Consider the following 7,115-nt stretch of genomic DNA (forward strand, 5'->3'; position numbering starts at 1 on the left):
GGGAGTCTGCTTCTCCCTCTGCTTGTGTCTCTCTCTTGCTCGTTTTCTCTCTCAAAAAAATAAATAAATAAATAAAATCCTAAAAAGAAAAAAGGAAAAATTTTTCATTAGAATTTGGTTAAAAATTTTCACGAGGTGAATTAGCTGGAACAGAGTATATCAAGTCGAGTGGCGCGCAGGCAAAGCAACAAACGTCATCTCAGTGCTAAGACCTATTCCCATGTCTTAAGGATTTATGAATCCATAGACCCTACAGGGATGCCAGCCACACTGTAGGTTCTGCACAGTGTGACCAATGAATGGGTGTTGTTTTCTTGGTGCATTCGCTCACTCTCTCTCTCTCTCTCCCTCTTTCTCTCTCACGGGTTAAGTGCCAATCACTGTCTATGTAATTCTTACAACCACCCTACAAGTCTTTCTCATGTTACTTTATAAACGGGAAACTGAAGCTCCCTGAGGTTTCACATTGTAAAGCTGGTTGTCAGGCCTTGCCAACAGCAATTCAACCCCAGAATGGGCCTCCCACCCTGAGGATTCCAAGTCTCCGGGAAATGCATGAATGGACCAGAAATGCCTAACCCCTGGGGGTGTCTCCTAGGGTATATTTAAACGACTGTGTCCTTACGGTTCTACTAAAGTCAAAAGTGATGCTATTTCTTAAAAAAAAAAAAAAAAAAAAAAAAAAAAAAGTCAAGTAAAGTAACATAAAATAAAGAAGAATGATTCCCTGACCAACCTCTGGATCCCGTGCTGGTCTGTGCAGAATGCCAGCGTCAGGATGGGTTTTGATGTGCGGAAGAGTTAAGCCTTGAGTTATTATCAGAATTAGGGCGTTTTATTGGTTCACATTGTCCAATCTTCCCCAGCCATTATGGTTTTGCCGAAACATTAAACTACTTTAAACTTTCATTTTCCTCTTAAAACTAAATTAGTTTGGAGAAAATTGTATTTCCCCAGCTCTAGCACCAGCCTCGGGCAGAGGGAGTTACAGTACAGCGCACAGATAAACAACAATCACGGCCTAATTACTAAGTGGTAGGAGCGGGGTTTCTCGAGTTACATTTGCTTTAGAGTTGCTGGGGTCCTGGGGGGAGACAGCTCTCCGGTGGATTGGCTCGGGAAGCCTATAATTTATGTGGCGGTCTTCCCGCATCTCTGGCTGCGCATAGAGGCAGGACAAAGGAATTTATAAAGCCCTACTATGTGCCTGCCCTCTTCAGTTCTGAAATGGGTTACTCAGTCATGATTACCAGTATTATGAAATCTCCCTTTTACGGATTACAGTGTTGGAGGTTAAGGCTGGTGGATGGGAAGACCATTGTCTGAGGACCTCTTTCTGTGCCAGAAAATATGCTAGTGTTTTTTGTTTGTTTGTTTGTTTCCCCCACGATAGCAAAAATCTACTACCGCTTCGGTCTGTGAAGTACCTCTCTTCTTTGGGGGAAATAAAGTCCTTTGAAACCACACATAAAAGACCAAGGACAGTCATGTGATACAAGCCGAGCCAATCACAGACCTCACCACCATGGCCACCGTGATGGGTCCAAAGGGCGGGATGTTGATGAAAGCCGAGCCAATCACAGACCTCACCACCATGGCCACCGTGATTGGTCCAAGGGGCGGGATGTTTTGAAAGCCGAACCAATCAGAGACCTCACCACCATGGCCACCATGATGGGTCCAAAGGGCGGGATGTTTTGAAAGCCGAGCCAATCACAGACCTCACCACTATGGTCACCGTGATTGGCCCAAAGGGCAGGATGTTGATGAAAGCCGAGCCAATCACAGACCTCACCACCATGGCCACCGTGATTGGTCCAAGGGGCGGGATGCTGGTGAAAGCCAAACCAGTCACCCTACCCCACCCCCACATGCTTGTACTTGGAGCTAGAGGTAGAGACGTACCCTCCGTGAAGGACAATCTAGAAAAACATAACTTTTTCCTACTGGTGGCCACAGAGGTAGGTGAAAGCCATTCCCAGGAAGACAAGATCAAAGAACATAAAAAAGTTGGGCAGGTGTAGAGGCCAAAGGCGAGCACTGGGGGAAGAAAGAGACCCTCTCTCCCTGGCCCTATTCCCACCCCGTCCACTGTTTGGCTACTTCAGCCCATAACCCGCCACCATCTCTGCCTTGGATAGTTCGGCTGAGATGGGTATCCGTCCTTGGCAAACCAGATGACAATTTCCTTGCCACATGTAACATCTATATGACACGTGCCATATGCCAGGCACAGATCTAAGTGCTCTCAATCACAGAGCTTTGTGAGGTAGGTACCCGGAGGGCTCCCATTTTCCGTTCGAGGAACCTGACGCCCAGACCAGCCCAGCGCCACAAACCTGGAGCTTCCACTGCACCACGTGGGACAAGGAGGGTTCTCCTTGATCGACGCTGATGTGCCAACCATGGGGTAGGGACCGAGTATCCCATTTCACAGATGGGGAAAACAAGCCTCCGAGTTGAAGGAAGAGCCTCATGGTGGCAGAGCTGGGATACAACACCCTGCCCAGGACTAACACTCGTGATTCATCTCTACCCTCGGTCACTGCGAGGGACAATCTTCCTGTTGGACCCGCTCACGCGCTTCATTAGTTCACAGCCCTTCACGGATGTCTTTTTATTTCTCCAAATAGGAATATGCTGATTGCGTTTTCTTTTTCTGTGGAAGCTACAGATGATGCGTGCTGCCTGGTGTTACTCTCACCGGCGGGGCCCAGCCCACAGCCGGCGAGCTTGGACGTTCCCTGTCACACAACCAGCAGGACTTGCCGTGCTGATCGCCCCTGGCAGGAGCAGCCCCAGACCGACCCGAGTGTTTGATGCCGTGAGAGCGTGTTGGGGCTGCCTGGGCATTTGCTAGTCCCTTTTAACTTTGAGAGCAAGTAAGAGAGCCTGGATGTGCAGAACAGAGGGGAAGGCAGAGAGGCAAGGAGAGAGAGGGGCAGGCAAGATGAAACTGCTTCTATAAAGCAGCCGTGCACAGAAAAACAGACACCACGGGTGCTCCTGCCCCTACTCGGTACCTGATGGCACAGGATGCTGGCAGTTGCTCCCGACAATGAGGACTTGACCAAGGTGACCTTGTACACAAGGATGCCTCGCTCACCAAGGCACCCAAGACATATCCTGATGGGCACCACTGTGAACTTGATCTGGGAAGAATGCCTTACCTCCCTTCTCCTGAGTGGCCTGTGAAAGCCAAGTGCCCCTCCCTGCGTGTCCACAAGTGGCATCTTTGGGGTGGGATTAGGTGGCGTCGATAGCAAGGACTACGTGATCCCCTCATGACGAGGCTGGTGTCAAAATGTGCATCTCTCAGCACAAATACTGAGTTGGTCTCTGCCGATCTGATGGCCCGGGCAGCCACCCCCAAGGGCTCAGCCTCCCCACCCCAGCCTCCCACCCGACAAGTTCCCTAAAAACTGCTTCCAGAGACAAATTTGTCTTTGCTCTGGGCAAGGCATGGCTAGGGGTTCGGTTCGGTTCCTGCTGAGGCTGTAATAGAGCACCATAGATCTACTGGCTTAACACAGCATATGTCTGTGACCTTACAGCTCCGGAGTCCAAAATAGGCCTGGCGGGGCTGAAATCAAGATGTTGGCAGGGTTGCGTTCCTTTCTGGAAGCTCTAGAGGAAAACTCATGCCCTTGGTCCTTCTGGCTTCTGGAAGTCACCAGACTGCTTGGCTTACAGCCCTCCCTCCACCTTCAAAGCCAACAACATTGGGCCCTGTCCTTCTCATGCCGCCGTCTATCTGACTCCCTCTTCTGGAACTTTCTTCCACTTCTAATGGCCCCGGTGATTACAGTAGGCCCGCCTGGAGAATCCAGGCTCCTCTCCCATCTCAGGGCCAGCTGACGGGCAACCCCTTTGCCATGTAACCTAGTACGATTACGTGTTCCATGGATTAGGACATGGACATCTGTGGGGGGTCGCTTCTCTACCTGTCATTATGATGTTCTTAATAAGACGTTGTATGACTCCTGTCCTGCTGCTGCGGGGATCAGCAAGCGACTGGAGCCAAGAGAGAGACTCGGGAATCAGCCAGGCAATGTCTGCACCACCCCTCAGTGCCTGGTAAGCTTGCCTGCCAGTACCTAGAGAAACACTTGCATGTGTGCACATGGAGGCAGGCACGCGGACATGTGCTAGGGCAAAAAGAAAAAGTCGAAACTGCCCATCGGAATAATGGCCATGTTGCACCAGTTAGCAATGGTGATATTGATTTCTATGAACAAATATGGAAAACGTCTCCAAGACAGCTCCTCCTCCCTAGGAAAAGGGCAACACAAACTTTCCACGCACACGCAGACACCCTCTCTGTCAGAGTAACAATATACATTCCAAGGTCAAGGCCCACAGAGGCTACCAGGGGGCCAAAGTGCAAATGCGGGTTCGGGTCTGTCCACTGGGATGTTGGCTCAAAGAAAGCATGAGAAGCTGGCGTGCCGGGATGGAGCTGTGGGGTTTGGGTGTGTCCCCAAGGGTCCAGCAGTGCTGGGCAAACCAGACTGCCAGGGGCCATGAGTGGTTCCTACAGACTCCTGGTGTGCTACTGGGATGTCTGCCTTTCAGGGTCCCCAGCACTCTTGGCAACAGAGGGGAGGGATCGCAGGTCAAGACAGCAGGTTCAGACACTTGGCAGGAGGACTGGGTGCCAGTAAAGGTGTCTTGACTCATAAGGTTTGTTTGTTTTTTTAAAGATTTTATTTATTTATTTGTGAGAGAGACCGTGAGAGAGAGCATGAGAGGGGAGAAGTTCAGAGGGAGAAGCAGACTCCCCATGGAGCAGGGAGCCCGATGTGGGACTCGATCCCAGGACTCTGGGATCATGACCTGACCTGAAGGCAGTCGCTTAACCAACTGAGCCACCCAGATGCCCAAGGACTTGTAAGTTTTAAAAGACTCAAAAACAGACTTATCTCTGCCTCTTTTCTCGGGTTGAAAGTCACGAGTCAAGTCAACCAAGAAAGGCTCCTTTCTGTTTCTTTCTGTGTTCTACATTTCTCTTTACACTCTCCCTGTTTTTGCCTCTCTGCTAGAGACCCCTGACTCTCCCTTTCTTCTCCCTCCCCCAGGACCAGGGTGTGAGCTCACGCCGCAGGCTCTGCCCACGCCAGCCCGACAGTGAGGACTCTGGCGGCCCAGTCAGCCCCAAGCACACAGGAGGCAGAGCTGCCCTTCCCCATCCCAAACGCGGAGGATTTGGTACTACCGTCACTATTTTTAAGTAGGCTGCGATGTTCTCCGGGATGGTCTTTGATTCTTCTCCAGAGGAGCAGAGACCGCCAGCTTCTCAACATCCTCGAGTGAGTGCCCTGCAGCCCAGGGCAGTCAGCAGTTTCGTGGTGAACTCTGTCCTTAAGGAAACTTCCTCTCCAGAACCGCTTCAGGAAGAGACTGCAAGAAAGGGAAACTAATCATCGTACCCGGCTCTTGTCAGAGCAGACTTTTTCTCTCCCTTCCCTTTTATGTATCTACTCATAATCTTGCACACATAAAATTTAAGCTCCGCTGCATTGTTAGCATTTTGCAGGGAGAAATTTTCTAATACACCACCACCAATTTACTTGAAAGACTACCCGAGTCTGTATTTACAGCTAACAGGCTCACATTTGCTTATAAAGCTCCTGGGGAACGGGGTGACAGATGCCACTGGCTTCCCTACATTCCGGTCTGCATCTGTGGAACATGCAGGCTTGTTAGAAATAGGCTGCTTCCGTGACAGGGACAAGGGCCCTGCTCTTGGCCTCTTATTAGAGAAGGTAGCAGTGCTATTGGGGAAGACGTGTCTGGAGCCTCCCAGAACTGGGATCACATCCTAACTTCCTCACCTGCTATCTTGGTTACTGTGGGCAACTCCCTTCACCCTTCTGAGTTCTGCTGTTAATTCCTTAAGGGCAAAACAGGAATGATGATTCCATCTTGCAGGTCATGGTAAGGATGCCCACAGCCCATGCACACACGCACACACATCCACATACACACACTTTACATACACTGTACAACACAACAAATAGTGGAAAGAATGTGGAGGCCTTGGGGAGCTGTGGATGGATGAGCTTAGCCTCCCCACTTCTGGCTAGTGGTAAGGTTCAACCAAGAGCTCTGAAGCTACAACTTTTAAAAAGCCCCTTCCCTATTCCTATTTCTTGGATTGTTGATGGGTCTTTCCAACACATAATTTGGGGGCTCTAAGAGCAAACTGCTGGAGAGGGTCCATAAGAGCCAGGACTCTCCTTAATGACAAAAACCCATAGCAAATTGCCTCAAGCAATAATTGTGTAATAATTGGAGTACATAACCAGCCATCCACTGGACTGTCGCCTTCGCGTGGCTATCCCCAGGGCTCAGTGGCTGTTGTCAGAACTCATCCTCTTGGGGTGCCTATGTGGCTCAGTCATTAAACGTCTGCCTTCAGCTCAGATCATGATCCCAGGGTGCTGGGATCGAGCCCCGCATTGGGATCCCGGTGCTACGGGAGGCCTCCTCTCCCTCTCCCACTCCCCCTGCTTGTGTTCCCTCTCCCTCTGTCTCTCTGTCAAATAAATAAATAAAATCTTTAAAAAAAAAAGAGAGAGAGAGAGAGAGAACTCATCCTCTCCCACTTTCACTTCTGCTTTCCTCTAAGTCGGTGACTCTTTTCACAAGGTGGGTCCTTGTGATATTCCTATATTTCAATGTTTTCATTTAAAACAGGGACTGAATGTGGGCCCCTGCCTGTTTTTATAAACAAAGTTTTATCGAAAACGCAGTCACACCCATCCATTTACATATTACTTATAACCATTTTTTCACTACAACAGCAGAGCTGAGTGATTGATTGCAACAGAGAAAGTCTGGTCCACAGAGACTAAAATACTTACCAGCTGGATCTTTATAGAAAGCACTTATCAACTTCTGATCTAAAGAAAGTTCTCTGCTTTTGCTGTGTGCAGGTATAAAGTCTCAAGGGTCATGGCTTGGGTCATGGTTCTCTCCCTGCATCACTCACTGTGGCCAGGGATGTAGAAAGCTCTGACTGCTTTCCTTGCTCTTGGGGCAGGGCGCTGAAGCAGAGGAGAGTTGAAGCAGAGGAGGGCACCCGATTGAAAGCCCCACTGAGGCCACCGTGA

The sequence above is a fragment of the Lutra lutra genome, chromosome 18 (genome assembly GCF_902655055.1).
Source record: "Lutra lutra chromosome 18, mLutLut1.2, whole genome shotgun sequence".
In the NCBI taxonomy this organism is placed as follows: Eukaryota; Metazoa; Chordata; class Mammalia; order Carnivora; family Mustelidae; genus Lutra; species Lutra lutra.